At 46.7% G+C, this 16403-nt stretch overlaps 1 protein-coding gene across 1 annotated transcript in view; it reads left to right on the top strand.

Annotated features, from left to right (window-relative positions):
- Window positions 1–16403, top strand: part of KATNIP (katanin interacting protein) — a 225682-nt gene that overhangs the window by 404 nt on the left and 208875 nt on the right. The gene's annotated exons all lie outside the window — the stretch shown is intronic.

The raw sequence follows: 16403 nt of genomic DNA, 5'->3' as shown, positions 1-16403 counted from the left end.
GCATTCCTGTTGATATGGGTCAGGTTCTACAGGTTCTGGGGCTCACATTTGTTTTTTTCTTTTTCTTTTTCTTTTTTAAGAGGTTTTTGCCTTAGGGTGTGCTTGTCAGGGAGAGAGAGAGAGACAGTGAGAGGGAAGGTGAGAAATCACCCCCCCCAGGTGGTATGGCCACACATAATCTCTTCTCCTCCCAGGATCCTGGGCATGCACACACATGTCTCTGGTGTGAGTTTTAAGTCACCAGGTCCAGGACTTGAACTGTAGTCTGCCATGTGGAAGTCCCAGTGGCATAACTACAATACTACCTGCTGGCTAGTTGGGGCTCACTTGTACATCTGCAATTCAGTGCTTTATCAGCGGGGCCTGGTGGAGTGTCATTTCCTCCATGTACTCTGTCCTTTTCCAGAAAGTTAGCCAGGTTTGTTCATATGGTTTTTCAGGGTTCAAAGTATGTGAGCAGCAGCTCCAGGGCCTCTTGAGTCTTAGGCTCACAACTGGTATGGTGTCACTTTTACCCCTTCTTATTCTTCAGTGCAAGTTCAGGTCAGCTCAAATCCAAAGGATGGAGAAGTGGGTCTCTCCTTCCAGTGGGAAGAGCCACAGAATATTGTGGCCATTTTTTAAACCTGTCCCACTGAGCCTGCCTGCTGTGCGCCAGACACAAAAGGACTAGGACCAAGAGATGGATGAAACACAGCCCTAATTCTCAGAGTGTGCACCTGAGGGTTGGAAGAGATGGGTAGCAAGATCATTGCAATACAGTGTGAGAAGTGCCCTGTGGAAGGACGGAGAAAATGGGGTTTTAATACACAAACCAGGTCACCTGTCAATAGTATCAAGAAACGCGTTGCAGGGCCAGCCCTGTAGCCTACTGGTTAAGGGACCCAGATCCCACATAACTGACTATGGTTTAAATCCTGGCCTGAGTGGCTTGAAAAATACCCAGGTGCATGTGCATATATGCCCCAAATCCTGATAGGATGGAGAAGTGGAGGAAAGGGGATTGCAGTGTGATCACACATCGTTGAAGGGTGCTTTCTCCCCCTCCTACTCCCTCACCCTATCTCTCAGTCTTTCTTTGCTAGGCACACATACCTTCTGACAATTAAAAAAAAAAAGGCCAGCTGGCAGGTGGTTTGGTGGCCTACATGGCTGACTATAGTTTGAGTCCCAGACCTGGCGACTTGCTTTCTCACTCTCTCTCTTTCTTTATCTCTCTCTGGTCAAATTAAAATAATAATAAAAGTAAAGAAGATGAAATTATTTTTTAAATAATTATTTATTTAATTTTATTTCTTCTTATTTAAAATTTGGTATAGGGTACATGTGCTCACCAGAGAGAGACAGAGAAAATGAGAAACCCAAGCCACCTGGTAAGGGACTTGAACCATGGTTAGTCCTGTGGGAGTCCAGCACCCTAACCACCTGCTGGCCCCAGTAAAATAATTTTTTTTTTTTTTGAGATCATCAGATAGTGTGGTGATTAAGGGTGCTAGATTCCCACATGGCCCTACTATGGTTCTACTTCTGGACCTGGCGGCTTCCTTTCTTGCTTTCCCTTTCTCTCTCCTTCCTTGTCTGTCTGTCTGGTCACATGAAAAAAATAATAATAACAAATGGAATTAAATAAATAAATAATTCTTCAAAAACATTATTTTATTTAACTTTATTTATTTATTTTAATTTGATCAGAGAGGGACAGAGTATGAGAGAGAGAGAGAGAGGGAAAGTGAGAAAGCAAGCTGCTAGGTCCAGGACTTGAACTGCAGTCGGCCATGTAGGAGTCCACTGCCCTTAACCACCATGCCAACTGCTGGCCCCACCAATAAATAATTCTTAAACAAAAAAAAACAGGACCAGCAGATGGCATGATGGTTATGTCATTGGACTCCCACATGGTCAATGGTGGTTCTAGTCCTGTACCTGGTGACTTGAAACTCATGCTGGGCATGTGTACATGTGTGCCCAAGATCCTCGGAGGAGAATGGAGGAGAGGGGATTGTGATGTGGCAATCACCCAGGGGGTGATTTCTTGCTTTCTGTCTCTCTCTCTCTCTCTGGTGAGCACACAAGGCCTATTGCAAAAATCTCTCTGAAAAGAAATAAAAAGGAAAAGAAAGGCTTTGCAGGAAAGGTTATGTGCAGGCTGCCTCTTAAAGGATGAGTAGGAGATTTGTAATCAAGGAAACAGCTTGGTCAAAGTCAGATGGACATGAATAAGGAAAGTTGCAAGATCCTTGAGCCTGAGGTAGGGTAGGAAGTGGTAGCAAGAATCCACAGTTTGCCACAGGGCTCCTTGATCAAGTCCCAAGATCATGGGAGTTTAAATTTGAGTCTCAGGCCAGCCGCTGGTACAGCAGTAACACAATGGGAAGGTCCTGGATTCGCATCCTGAGTCCGCCCTGTGTATGCCAGACACGAACATGTGAACCCACGATCTGGGATGGCTGAAGCTGGGAGTGGACCATAACATGAAGACCCTGCTGGAGTGTAGCTCTTTTTCCTTCTCTTGCTCTCTCTTCCTCTCATAGAAGAAATAAATAAACTAAAAATTTTGAGTCTTATTGTTTTAGTGGCAGAAGGGTACAAGAGTGCAGAGGACTGAAGGTGTATTGCTCATTGTACATATTAACTCATCCTGGAATTCACCAGCACTCGCATTGACCCTGCACACTTGCCATAGAGAGACAGGGTGGGGGGAATGTGAAATCACCACCCCCTCCCAAGGGGATGGCCTAGCCCTTCTCTGGTTTCCTTTTGGGATTTTAGTTATATATTTTACTTTTAGGTTTTTGCCATAGAGTGTATGTTGTATGTGCACGCTGGAGACAAAGACAGAGACAAAGAGAGAAAATGAGAAATTAACCCCCCCCCCCCCCCGGAGGGGGCCTTGCCCAAATTCCCCCCCTTTTTTTAAAGATTACCCCCCCCCCCCCCACCGGAGGTGGCCTTGCCACAATTCCCTCACCCCCATTCTCCTCTTGGGACTCTTTGAGCATGTATGCACATGGCACCCGGCGTGATTTTCAAACTGCTGGACTTGAACTGTGGTCAGCCATGTGGGAATCTAGCACCTTAACCACCATATCATCTGTTGACCCCGCTCAGTGTGATTTTCAAGCCACTGGGTCCAGGACTCAACCGCTCAGCCATGTGGGGTCCAGTGTCTTAACCTCCATGCCACCTGCTGGCTCCCATAATGACACTTCTGATTGTAAAATGACTTAATTGATGCAAGGGCATTCATCAGGCTCCGCTGGGGCCAGGGACTCAGAAATGGCAACACAACTTGGTTTCTCTCTCTCTTTCTCTGCCCCTGGCTCTGCTCTCCTTGGTGTGGACTCCCAGTTGGCTCTGAGGAGCCAGGTGTGGCTGGAGTACGAAGGGCCTCTGTGCTTTACTCCGACTCCGACTTCCACCCGCTCTTCTGTTGTCTTTGTTCTCAGTGTGGACCGAACAGCCAGTGTGTTTTCTTAGTCCAGCCAGCCTACTTGAGATGAGGGCTGGGAGGTACCTTAGGAACTTCGATGCTGCGGAAAGGATGGAAATGTTGGCCCTGGGGGGCAGCCTAGAGGCTGAGTGGGGCTGGATTTTCCTACGCCTTCTGCTAGGGGTTTTTTCCTGAGGCAGGAGCAGGTGCCTGTCTTCCTACAAAGTCCTTCTGGAGACCTTGAGGTGAGGAGCTGGAGTAGGAATGGGTGTAGATCTTCAGGCCTCCCTCAGTTAGGACCGAGGGTGGAAACTGGCCTCCGAGCTGGGGCGCATTGTTCAAACTTAAGCCAGACCTTTGTCACAGAAGAGCAGCACCCCAGTGATCCCTGTTCAGAAATTAGCTAGGAAGGCATGAAGCAGGGCAGGAGGGAACTAGCCGATACTCTTTCTTTGCTAGCCGATACTCTTTCTTCGCTCCCCTCTCTTCCCCTCCTTTTCTCTCTCCTCTCTTCCCCTTCTCTCAAACAAGACTCCCCTAACTGCCACTGTCACAGCTACTCCTGTCTGCCTGTCGCTTGCTCGAGAACGCTTCAGATCCCTCCCCTTCTGAAAAGTACTGGAAGCAGGGAGAATGAGGAATGAGACTGTTTATCACGATACTCAGGTGTAACCCTGAAAGATATTTAAGACAGTTTCAGGCCCTCTGAAAAAAGGAGGGTGCTGACTCTGCTTCAGAGGCTTTTGTTTGGTTAGAAAAACAAGAAAAAAAAACAAAAAAAAATCAAAGAGCAAGCTGCCAGGACCGAGTCTCCTGTGCCGTATCACAACATGCCTTTTCCACCCACCTCCTCTTTCTGTATCCCTCCCTGTCTCGCCTGTGAAATCTGGACTTCTTGGCACTCTGTGCCTCACACAGGATGCCAGAGTAGATCAAGCTCTGTCTCTGTGGAAGGTAAGGAAAAGACAAGCTGTCTCTCCCGGAGCTGTTGGAACAAGCAGCCAGGTACGCGCTCCGCGTTCCTGCAGTGGCGAGGCTGTGCAGGCCAGCTCGCTTCCTGCAGGTGATGGGTGGTGGCCATGGTTGCAGGCTGACACGCAGAAGGGAGGGTGAGGCTGCCCTTAATGAGCTTGCCAGGCCGAATTCAGCCCAGAGGTGAAGTGTATCTGGCCCATACCTTACTGCAGGTTTTTTTTTTTTTTTTCTTAAATTAGGTGCCCAGATTTATGCACTGGAAGATTTCACATAAAACACAGACTTCTAGCATTCTGGAAAAGTGGAGAATGACAGCATTGAGTCCTTATTCTAATAAAGCAGCAATGGGCACTGGCTGTAGTTAGTAATATTGCTCCCATTTATTTGTTTATTTTTAAAGTTAGTTCATTTGTTTTTTCTATGAGAGAGAAGCATGCACAGTAGGGACCTCACACTACGACCCACCCCCAGTCTCATCCCAGATCACAGGCAGGCATGTACACAGGGTGGCCCTGCGATGCGAACCTGGTCCTTTCCACATGGCTTCAGCATCACAGAGCGTTGCATAACCACTGCACCTCCATGGCTGGTGATGGCTGCCCACTTTAGATGGCCCCCCTCTTGGTCACTCACGCCCACCCCCTGTGCGTTAGTGAGCAGAATACAACAAGCAGGTTTTACCAAGTCCCGTGCCGAGTGCTTCATGTCAGTGGGGCACAAACCGCTGCGTTTGAATCAACTGGAGCTTGTAAATCTCCCAGCGCCCAGACCTCTTTCCAAACCGGTAAAGGCAGGATTTCTGGAAGTGCGACCCTGGCCTTCCAACCTTTGAATCCCCCCATGTGGTTCAGTATGCGGCCAGAGACTAGGACCGGTGCGTCACACGCTAGTCCTTGGCTCTTGGCCCCGCCCTTCTTGCAGGCTGTGCACTGTACGAGGCCGCCCTAGTTACCCACAGGCAGAAGGCAAAGAAGAGAACCAGGAGCATCATAGAGAAGTCCCAGGAGGCCAGAGGAGGGAGAGAAGACTTCCTGGAAGAGGTGACCCCACCGAGGCTTTGGAAGTGTTAACGGTCATTTCTGAAAAATGTAACTTTGTTCGTCGGCCTGGAGTTGTAGACTTGGTTCAGCTGGTAAAATATTCTCGGCCTTGTCTCTAACAAGTATTCATGGTTGCTGCCTGTGGAGATTATATAGTGTTTATGGCCGTTGGTCATGAATTATTAATGATTTTGAAATTGTGGCCATTGTAGTTTACTCAAAAATCATTAGGAACTAAATTTATCATACAGTGTTATAAAAAAAAAAAAAGGAAATTGCATAGGAGCAAGAATCCTTTATTCTTCATCCAGTCCAACTCTGCAGTGTCCTTACCGGTGCCTAGGGCACTGTGAGGCTCATGAACATGATACCGAGGACATGTCTTCCCACTGCACCGAGCCATGGAGGCTCCTGGTGACCGAATCAATACCCACAATGTGGTATGAGTGCTGCAGTTCAGGTCCTGGAGTTAAGCGGCTCCGCTTCAAATCCCAGCAGTGTGACCTTTGGCAGATCTCTAAACTCCTCTGACCATGTCTGATAATGTCTGCTTTCAGAGAGATGGTACAGGTTAAAGGCAGTACTGTGTTAAAGTCCCTAGCATAGTGCTTGACCCTGTAATAAGCACCCCATAAACATTAGTCACTACATAATTTAGAACCTAGTGGGACCAGCAGTTGGTGTAATGGCTATGTTGCTGGACTCCCATGTAGTCAACTGTGGTTCGAGTCCTGGACCCGGTGGCTTAAACTCACACCGGGCACATGTGTGTGTGTGCGTGCCCAAGATCCCAAGAAGAGAATGGAGGAGAAGGAATTGCAGCATGGCCATCCCCCCTGGGGGGGGAGTGATTTCTCGCTTTCTGTCTCTGTCTCTTTCTGTCTTTCTGGCGAGCGCATGTGCCCTATAGCAAAAACCTCTCAAAAAAAAAAAAAAAAAACACTTTAGAGTCTAGCATTTAACAGACTTTAACAGGGAGAAGGCAATGCAATTGCACCTCTTCCTAAAGGGGCCTCCCTATCCCTGCCTGGACTGTAAGTTAGAGTCTAACCTTCCTGCTTCCCGGCTCTATATCCCAAGGAGGGGGCCAGATGGGTTAGTTCCAGGGCCCCCATTCTGAACCACTCTGAGAGCCTCCCATCGTAAGGGACTGCCATCTCCTGCAGTTTATGAGAGATTAAAAAAAAAAAAATGCCCTTGACGGCATACTCACCTGCGGAGCTCACCTTGTAAAGAATTACAGAAGGCATTTAACTCACTTACCTAGGAAATGTTTTAAGCCTTCCCTTTGCTTGCATGCACATGCACCCACGCATGTACATACACATGCACGCACACACCTGCACATACACACACACACACACACACACACACACAAAGTTTTGCCATTAGCAGAGACTTTTACCACAAATCTAGAGACTCCCTTAATTTTTTCCGAATAGAGGAGACAGATCTCAGGGGACATAGCAGAAGGAGGAGTCCAGGATCCAGGGTGCTTCTAGAGATGACATTATCTAAACAACTTTCTCTGCGTCTTCAGTGTGCTGCCATGAACATGTCTCTGTTCCCCTTGGGGTCTCAGCACCTTCTGGCCATGCCATTGTTCCTCTGTTAGCAGTGCCATCTTGTAAACCCAGTTGGGAGGCCAGAGGGATGGGCCTTCCTGGCTACATCAATACCCAAGAACGTTTGGCAGATAAACTGTTTCTGGCACCAGCCTTCAGTTCCCCTCTCAAGAAAGAACCTCTATAATCAACTCCTTATGTGTCCTTCCAGAAATATTCTAAAGCTGCCCCACTCTACAGAGCTTGTATTTTCTTTACCCACCCAGTCAGTCCCTTGTTTGACATGGTAACCTGTGGTCCATGCTGCTTTGTTCTGGACTGTTTTTTCATTTTGTTTTGTTTTTAATGTACTTAATAAGGGACCAGCAGTTGGCATGATGGCTATGTCGCTGGACTCCCATGTAGTTGACTGTGGTTCGAGTTCTGGACCCGGTGGCTTACGCTGCACGTGTGTGCATGCGTGCCCAAGATCCCGAGAGGAAAATGGAGAAGGGATTGCAGCATGGCCATCCCCCCCGGAGGTGATTTCTCGCTTTCTGTCTCTCTGTCTCTCTCTGTCTTTCTGGCAAGCGCACGCGCCCTATAACAAAAACCTCTCCCCCCGCCCCCCCAATATATATATTTACCTAACAAAATCTTGGATAACATTCCACAGAAGGACATGTGAGTAGACCTCATTCTTTTTATGGTTGCATAATAATTCGTTATAGATGTATAGGCATGTGATTGTTTATTTGAAACCGTTAGAGCCCAATTTGTTTCATTTTTATAGATTTAGAAAGAAATTCCAGCCTAATAGGGCCTGGAAAAGCACCCTGTAATCAAGTACATTAGTATATGTGCAGCAAAATATGAATATTCATAGTAAGTGAAATAAAGGCTCTACATTTCACATCAGCTTAGGTCAGGTTTTGCTGCTAAATAATTGCATAAATGTACTACTAGTTCCCAGTTAATGAATATCTAGGCTAATGATACAGTCATCCCTCGGTGTCCATGGGGGATTGGTTCTAGGGCACTTCTCATCCCCCACCCCTGCAAATACCAAAAGCTGCAGATGCTCAAGTTTCTTTTATGAAATGATGTAGTATTTGCATATACCCTGTGCCATCCGCCCAGTGCTTGTAATTGTCTCTAGATTGCTTATAATACCTAATACCATGAGCTGCTGTGTAAATAGTTGTTATGCTATATTGTTTTTTAGTTTGTATTTTAAGTTTATCTTGTACACTTTACCTTTTTTTTCTTTTCTTTTTTAAAGTTTTTGCTATAGGGCACATGTGCTTGCTCGCCAGAGACAGAGAGAGGGAAAGTGAGAAATCATCTCGCTGGACTCCCATGTAGTTGACTGTGATTCGAGTTCTGGACCCGGTGGCTTACGCTGCACGTGTGTGCATGCGTGCCCAAGATCCCGAGAGGAAAATGGAGAAGGGATTGCAGCATGGCCATCCCCCCCGGAGGTGATTTCTCGCTTTCTGTCTCTCTGTCTCTCTCTGTCTTTCTGGCAAGCGCACGCGCCCTATAACAAAAACCTCTCCCCCCGCCCCCCCAATATATATATTTACCTAACAAAATCTTGGATAACATTCCACAGAAGGACATGTGAGTAGACCTCATTCTTTTTATGGTTGCATAATAATTCGTTATAGATGTATAGGCATGTGATTGTTTATTTGAAACCGTTAGAGCCCAATTTGTTTCATTTTTATAGATTTAGAAAGAAATTCCAGCCTAATAGGGCCTGGAAAAGCACCCTGTAATCAAGTACATTAGTATATGTGCAGCAAAATATGAATATTCATAGTAAGTGAAATAAAGGCTCTACATTTCACATCAGCTTAGGTCAGGTTTTGCTGCTAAATAATTGCATAAATGTACTACTAGTTCCCAGTTAATGAATATCTAGGCTAATGATACAGTCATCCCTCGGTGTCCATGGGGGATTGGTTCTAGGGCACTTCTCATCCCCCACCCCTGCAAATACCAAAAGCTGCAGATGCTCAAGTTTCTTTTATGAAATGATGTAGTATTTGCATATACCCTGTGCCATCCGCCCAGTGCTTGTAATTGTCTCTAGATTGCTTATAATACCTAATACCATGAGCTGCTGTGTAAATAGTTGTTATGCTATATTGTTTTTTAGTTTGTATTTTAAGTTTATCTTGTACACTTTACCTTTTTTTTCTTTTCTTTTTTAAAGTTTTTGCTATAGGGCACATGTGCTTGCTCGCCAGAGACAGAGAGAGGGAAAGTGAGAAATCATCCCCCTGGGAGGATAGCCATGCTGCAGTCTCTTCTCCATTCTCCTCTCAGGATTTTGAGCATGCATGCACAAGTACACACATACCTGGTGTGATTTTGAGGTTGAAAATCACTCACACCAAGAGTCAGCCATATGCAATTCAGCCCCTTAACCTCCATGCCACCCGCTGACCTTGTATTGTTTTTTAATTTGTATTTTAAGTTTTTTTGTTTATTTCTTTTATGAAAGAGAGAGAGACAGGCAGGGATGCCCACCAGGGTCTTGTCATGCTGCGATTCTCCCTCCAGCCTTCCAACTCCCAGGATCATGGGCACTCCCACAGGAGCACACTGAAGGTTCGTTCATGTCAACCCAGGGTCTGGAGCCCAGTATTGCACAGTGGAGGCCACCACAGCAAGGCCTTTGAATATTTTTGACCCACAGTTGGTTGAACCTGCAAATGCAGAACCCAGTGGATATGGGGGCCAACTGAAGTATTTTGCTACTATATGAATATATTAAAAGGGGTTGGCAGGTGGCATGATGGTTAACGATGTTGGACACCTACATGGCCAATTGTGCTTCGAGTCCTGGACCCGGCTACTTGCTTTCTAGCTTTTTGTCTCTCTCTTTCTCTATCACTCCGTCCCTCTCTGGTCAAAATTAAAATAAATAAATAAAGTTAAAATAATAAAAATAATTCTAAAAATATATATATTAAAGAATATCCTAAAACAGACATTTTTTGTGCACATGTGCTGGAATTGCCAAAGGTTAATATTTTCAAAGTAGAATTAACGATGGGGGCTAGCAGGTGGCATTGGAGGTCAAAGCACTGGATCTCACATCTCACACAGCCAGCATCATAGTTCAAGTCCCAGACCCAGAGGCTTGAGAATCATGCCAGTCATGTGTATGTGCATCCCCGAAATCCCGAGATGAGTGGAAGAGAGGGCATTGTGGTGTGGCCATCCTGGGGACTGGGGTGAGGGGGGTGTGGTCACTCACTTTTCCCCTCTCTCCTCCTCCTCGTCCTCCTCCTCTTCCTCCTCCTCCTCTTCTTTTCTCTCTCTCTCTCCCTCTCTCTCTGGCAAGCATACACACTCTATAGCGAACATTTTTTTAAAAAAGTGGAATGACTGGATCAAAGGGTAAGTGCTTTAAAAAATATTAACATATGCCATCCATCTCTCAGCAGTGAATGAGAAGGTCAGAGCTTTTCCATCCAGCCCCCCCCCCACACCCCCCATAGCATGCTGGCCAGGTTTGGGTGTGGCTGTCCTTGGCTGAGTGCCCACCCCGGAGCCATTCAGTCCCCTAGTCTGCTGACTGCTGATTTTACAGGGGGGTAGGAACATGGCCATGTACTTGAGAAGGATTTGGGGCATGTCTGGTTCCTCGATTTCTGAACCATCCTCGCAGCCCTTAACTCTGGGCACCCTTCTCGGCTGATTGCAGGATGCAGAGACTCTGACTCTAAGTTTCGGACGCCACTAGCAAGCAAACGACAGAAGCTTCCTCCCCCTTTCCCAGTTCAGTTCTCAGTGTTCATGCAACTTCAGCCTACCGGGGAGGAATCAGGAGCTGCCCCTTCCATCTTTACAGAGCTCAATTGCTTTGTTTAAACATTCTTTTAAAAAAGAAGAAAGGAAAAAAAGAAATGCAGGCTGATGGTACTGCATTACAAGATGATATGACAGCTGACATTCCAAGGCTGCACTTTTACTGGAATGAAACCTTTTAGTTCATATTTCTGGGAAAAGAAGAACTAAATCCATTTTAGATTCAACTGCCAAATCCATTCCCAGTTGTGAAATTACCATTGTCATTCTTTCTGCTTCTTAAGGTCTTGGTCTCTGTAGTTTTGAGAATTGGGAGAGGGGGCTCTCTACGTATCACTGACAACTTCTGATTTATGCAGGGCAAATAAGTCATCCGGCAGGGTTAGAAAAAATACGACAAAGTAGTTGAGCCTACGAGCCCTGGAACCAAACAGCCAGGATTCCTAGGCTACTTTCATCTTTCATGTAGGTGAGTGAGATTCAGGTACCTTCTCTGTGACTCAGCTTCCTCTTCTATAAGGTAGGGGTGATATAGAACTGGGGCATAGGGTGGTGTTAAGGATTCAGTACATTCCTACATGAATGGAATGTACAGTGCTTGGCTTATACTAGGAGCTCAGTAAGTGTTGACTCTTATAACTTAGAGCTGGAAGGGTCAAAGTAGCCTGTTTAAAAACTAATCCCAGGCCAGCCTGCGGTGTGATGGTTGGCTGGATCCCACATGGCCAACTGTGCGGTTCCCATCCCACACCCAACAACTTGAAAAACACTGCAAGTGTGTGGGTGTGTATGCCCAAAATCCTGAAAGGAGAAATGAAGGAGACGGGATTGCAACAAGATCATACCTCATTGGGGGGGGGGAGGTGCTTTCTCACTTTTCCTCTCTCCCTATCTCTCCCTGAGGAATACATATGCCCTTGGGCAAATCAAAGGGAAAAAATGAAAAAAGCTAATCCCTGTAGCTAGGTGGGAGGTGCACAGCAGTAGTATGCTGGACCCCATGGGAGGGGTCTTGTGTTCGCATCCTCTGACCTCCTTGAGCACAGAGGGCATATGTGTGCCCGTGATCTGGTCCAGCTAAGGGTGGGGGCTGGGTGTAGAGCATGATGAGGACCCTGTGGGGAGGATCTTTCTATCTCTCTCTCTCTTTTAATCTGCTGTAGATTGCATGTACTCACCAGAGACACACAGAAAGAGGGAGAGAGAGGAGGTGAGAAATCACTCCCCACAAGGGTGTGGCCATGCTGCAGTCCCTTCTCTCAGTTTCAGGCATGCACACATATGCACTTGGCATGTTTCTCAGGCTTCTGGGTTCAGGACTCAAACCCCACAGCCAGCCATGTGTCATCCAGCCACCTTAACCTCCACACCACCTGCTGGTCTCTTTTATCACTCTCTGTGTCTCCCTCTCAGAAAAAAATACAATAAAACAAAACTTTAAAAACTAATCTTTTCAAAGTCAGAGGTGGAAGAGAAGTCTTGCTGAGAAAGAGCAGGGCACAGATTAGGTCCAGCGTTCCTTGCTGGTGTGACTGAGGAATAGCACGTAATCCTTCCCCATCGGAATTACCTTGCACCCAAATCCCCACCTGCTCTGAGATCCCTTCAATCAGGCTGGGAGCTGCAGGAGACACGTTTGCAAACATAGCGCCCATCACCCAAGTTTAACCACAGCAAGGCCGGGACTCAAGCCTCGAAAAGCAAAGAGAATCAATTTCTGATAAAATGCCAGGAAGTAGATTGACATGTCTAAAACCTTCCTGGTATCAGCTTAGCTTCCAGCACAAGATTAAACTTTAGGAAAAACCCATCAGAGAGCTGCAATTTGTGACCAGAAAGAGATAATGTTGACAGTTTCCCCTTCCCGAGTCTGTTTTGGATAAGCAGTGTGCCCTTCAACAGAGCAGCATCAAAATTTCCCTACCCTCAGATCTTAGGCGTGAAATTGCCTTTAAAATTGTCCCTTTACCTCCCTCCTTCACCCCCCCAAAATCACTTTACGGAATATGATTAGAAAAGAGAATGGCAATGTCTTAAGAGAGAGAGGTTGCTGTAAGTTACTCATGATAAGATGTCTCTATGGCAAAGCATGCCTTGAAGATTGTCCCTCAGCCCAGGGACACCTCTGGAGGAGTGGAGCAAGGTCCCATGAGAGTTCCAGACCAGGTGGGCGGTCCTGGTCACTACTGTGGACCATGGGCATGCTTGTTCTCTCCTCTCCAGGCCTCCATTTTCTCTGTGGTCCCCCGGATCTAACAGGAGCCTCTGTTTTCAACTTCATTAAGGTCCATGGACTGTGTCTCTCCTCTGTTTTCAACTTCATTAAGGTCCATGGACTATGTCTCTCAGACTCGGTCCAAGTGGTAGATGCCCTCCTCAAACCACCTGAAGTTTGCTGCTTCATCTAGCTGTAAAAGTTCAGGAATTGACAGCATCAGGCAGGGCTGGATCCAGGTGCTCTGATTCAGTCCTTGTTGACTCTGCCTTTGATATGTCCCTTTACATTCTTCCTCTTCTCAAAATCACTTTATGGAATATGATTAGGAAAGGAAATGGTAGTCTTCAGAGAGGAAGGTCCCTGCAAATGACTCTCCAAAGATGTCTCCAAGGTAAACACATCCTGTGATGAGTCCATTCTCCCACAGACCGGTCCTTCTCACCAGCAGACCCAGGCTTTTTTGCAGATGCCAGATAGCACAGAGGCCAAATAGATGTCCTGGGGATGAATCCTGGCATTTTACTTACTCAAGAAGCTTATCCACCACTGAGCCTCGGTTCATCATGTATATAATGGGGACAGTAGGGGCCAGCAGATGGCATAATGGTTACGCTGCTGGACTCCCACACGGTCAACCGCAGTTCAGACCTTGTGGCTTAAAAGTCATGTCGGGCACGTGTGCATGCCTGCCCAAAATCCCAAGAGAAGAATGGAGAAGGGATTGTGGTATGGCCATCCTCCCATGAAGGTGAGTTCTCGCTTTCTGTCTCTCTGTCTCTGTTTCTTCAGCAAGCACACGTGCCTTATTGCAAAAATCTCTCTTTAAAAAAAAGAAGGGACCAGCAGTTGGCGTAATGGCTATGTCACTGGACTCCTATGTAGTCAACCGCAGTTCAAGTCCTGGACCCGGCAGCTTGAACTCACGCCGGGTGCGTGTGCGTGTGTACCCAAGATCCCGAGAGAAAAATGGAGGAGAAGGGATTGCAGTGTAGCCATCCCCCCTGGGGGTGATTTCTCGCTTTCTGTCTCTCTGTCTCTCTCTGTCTTTCTGGAGAGTGCATGCGCCCTATAACAAAAACCTCTCCAAAGGGGGGAATAAAAAAGAATGAGGACTGCAGCAGCATCACTGACCTCTCAGGTCATCACGGAGCTTAGAGCAGTGCCTGCCACGCAGTGAGCCCTGTCTAAGTGATAGGTACTTCCTCCTTTTCCCCGCTCCTTCCTGTCAGGATCACAATTCTCTCAGCAGCTCCTGCAGAAAGGGCGCACCTCTCCAAGGGGATTGTGCAGTCAGGTCCCCAAGTCAAGACTCCCTAGTCAGTCTAGGGCTGCCATCCACCCTGGAGACTGGAGTGGGGTGGGGTCAGTCCCACTTTAAGCACATGGTCAGGAATGTTTTCCCAAGGGGAGTCAGGACGCTGTTGCCAGAAGGGCAAAAGGATAGTGGGCAGACACAAACCCCACAGCTGTCCACCACGCGCCACGCGGCAATGGGAGTAAAACTGACAGCTTAGTGTTAGAAATTGCCTTCACATCCCTGTGGACTCACTCCCTACGATACATGGTGCTGCATGATAAGCAATATTATCCTCGTCAGGCAAGGGAGGGAATCTGGGCTCAGAGCGGTGAGACCTGCCCCCGTTAACACAGCAAGCACAGCGGGGTCTGTTCTGTGCACCCTGGCAAAGTCGTGAGGGCGCAGGTCATTTTTAGACAGAGCTGAGAGACCTTAGGCATGTTTTTTAGCCATTCTGAGGCTCAGTTTCCTTCACTGTGAAGTAGGAGCGAGCAGTCCTTGCTCCTCTGGTGCTGCAAGGACTCGGAGGCGGAGGGCCATAAACACACGAAGCCTAGCCCCGGCTCTACCATTAAGAGCTCTGTGCTCCTTAGCCAGTTCCATAATCTCTCTGTGCCTCGGTTTTCTCAGCTGCAGAATGGAGCCAAAAATACAGTACATCCTCGTAGGGTTCTTGAGTTAAAAGAATAATAACACCCATAAAGTCCTTAGAACCATTCCCGTAAGTGCTGCTTAAGTGTTTGCTGGTATTGTTTGTAATGTCCCTTCACAGGGTTTTTTGTTACTCTGTTTTTTTAAAGAATTTTTTTTTTTATTAAACTTTATTTATTCATCACTTTAATTTGACCAGAGAGAGATAGAAAGAGAAAGTAAGAAAGTGAGCTGCCAGGTCCAGGACTTGAACCATGGTCAGCCATGTGGAAGTCCAGCATCCTTAACCACTATGTCACTTGCCAGCACCCCAAGGATTCTGTTTACCCTTTTGTTCCACCAACCAGGGTAGCTGGAGCTGGGGCAGGAGGAGACATGGATGGTGGAGTTAACCTGCAGGCATCCTCTTCAGTGAGACCCGAGTTAGACATCTTTAACCTCTTATTCCAGAACTAATGCATGCCGAGTATAGAGAAATTACAAAATACATAAAAGGAACAAAAATTACTTATTATCCTACCTCCTAGATAATCATTATTGGCTTTTTAAAATCCATAATAGAGAGAGAGTGTGCATGTGTGTGCATGCATGCATGTGTGTGCGTGTGCATGTGTGCACACATGAGGCACAGAGAGAGATAAAGAGGAACACCCTCCAGGAGGTCTGATCATGCTGCAATCCCCTTCCTCCAGTCCTGCAGTCCTCCAGCCATTCAGATCCTGGATACTTGCACAAGCACCCAGCATCTCTTAGGCTGACCGGCCCAAAGTCTCAGACCACAGTCACCACGTGGGATGTGGCTTCTCTGAGCAGTGCATTACTGCCGCATCATGGAGCTGGCCTCATTTTTACTTGCTTTTATATTTCCTTCTAACTCTCTCTTTTTTTTTTTTTTTTTTCCTGTGTAACTGTAGGGTCATCCTAAGGGACAATTACAGTGCCTACCTTCCCAGTGGAGGTGTTTGGGACCTGGAGGTGGATCCCTCATGAATAGATGAAGGCTGTCTCCCAGGAGGGAGCAAGTTGCCATGAGAGCAGGTTGTCCCAATGCAAGTCGATTGCCCACAGGTTTCTTTCTGTTTCTCCACATTGCTTTCTGTTCCTCTTGGTGGTGGTGTGATATAGCACCAGAGCCCAAGCAGGTGCCTTCCCTATGCTCTTTGACTTTCTAGCTACAGGAATCCTAAGCCAAATAAACCTCTTTTCTGTGTATGCATGGTGTGTGTGTGTGTGTATGTATGTGTGTGTACAGCCTTCCACGATCTTTTTTTTTTTTTTTAACTTATTGAGGTATAACTTATGTACAATAAAGTAGGCAATCTTAACTATATAGTTTTATGGGGTTTTCTATGAATACACCTGTGTTAGCACTACCCACATCAAACTATAGACCATTCTTAATGCCCCGAAAGACTTCTACATC

Source organism: Tupaia chinensis, unplaced genomic scaffold (genome assembly GCF_000334495.1).
Source record: "Tupaia chinensis unplaced genomic scaffold, TupChi_1.0 Scaffold000231_1, whole genome shotgun sequence".
Classification (NCBI taxonomy): domain Eukaryota; kingdom Metazoa; phylum Chordata; class Mammalia; order Scandentia; family Tupaiidae; genus Tupaia; species Tupaia belangeri.
The sequence above is the reverse complement of the archived record's forward strand: the minus strand, read 5'-3'. Positions and strand labels throughout refer to the sequence as shown.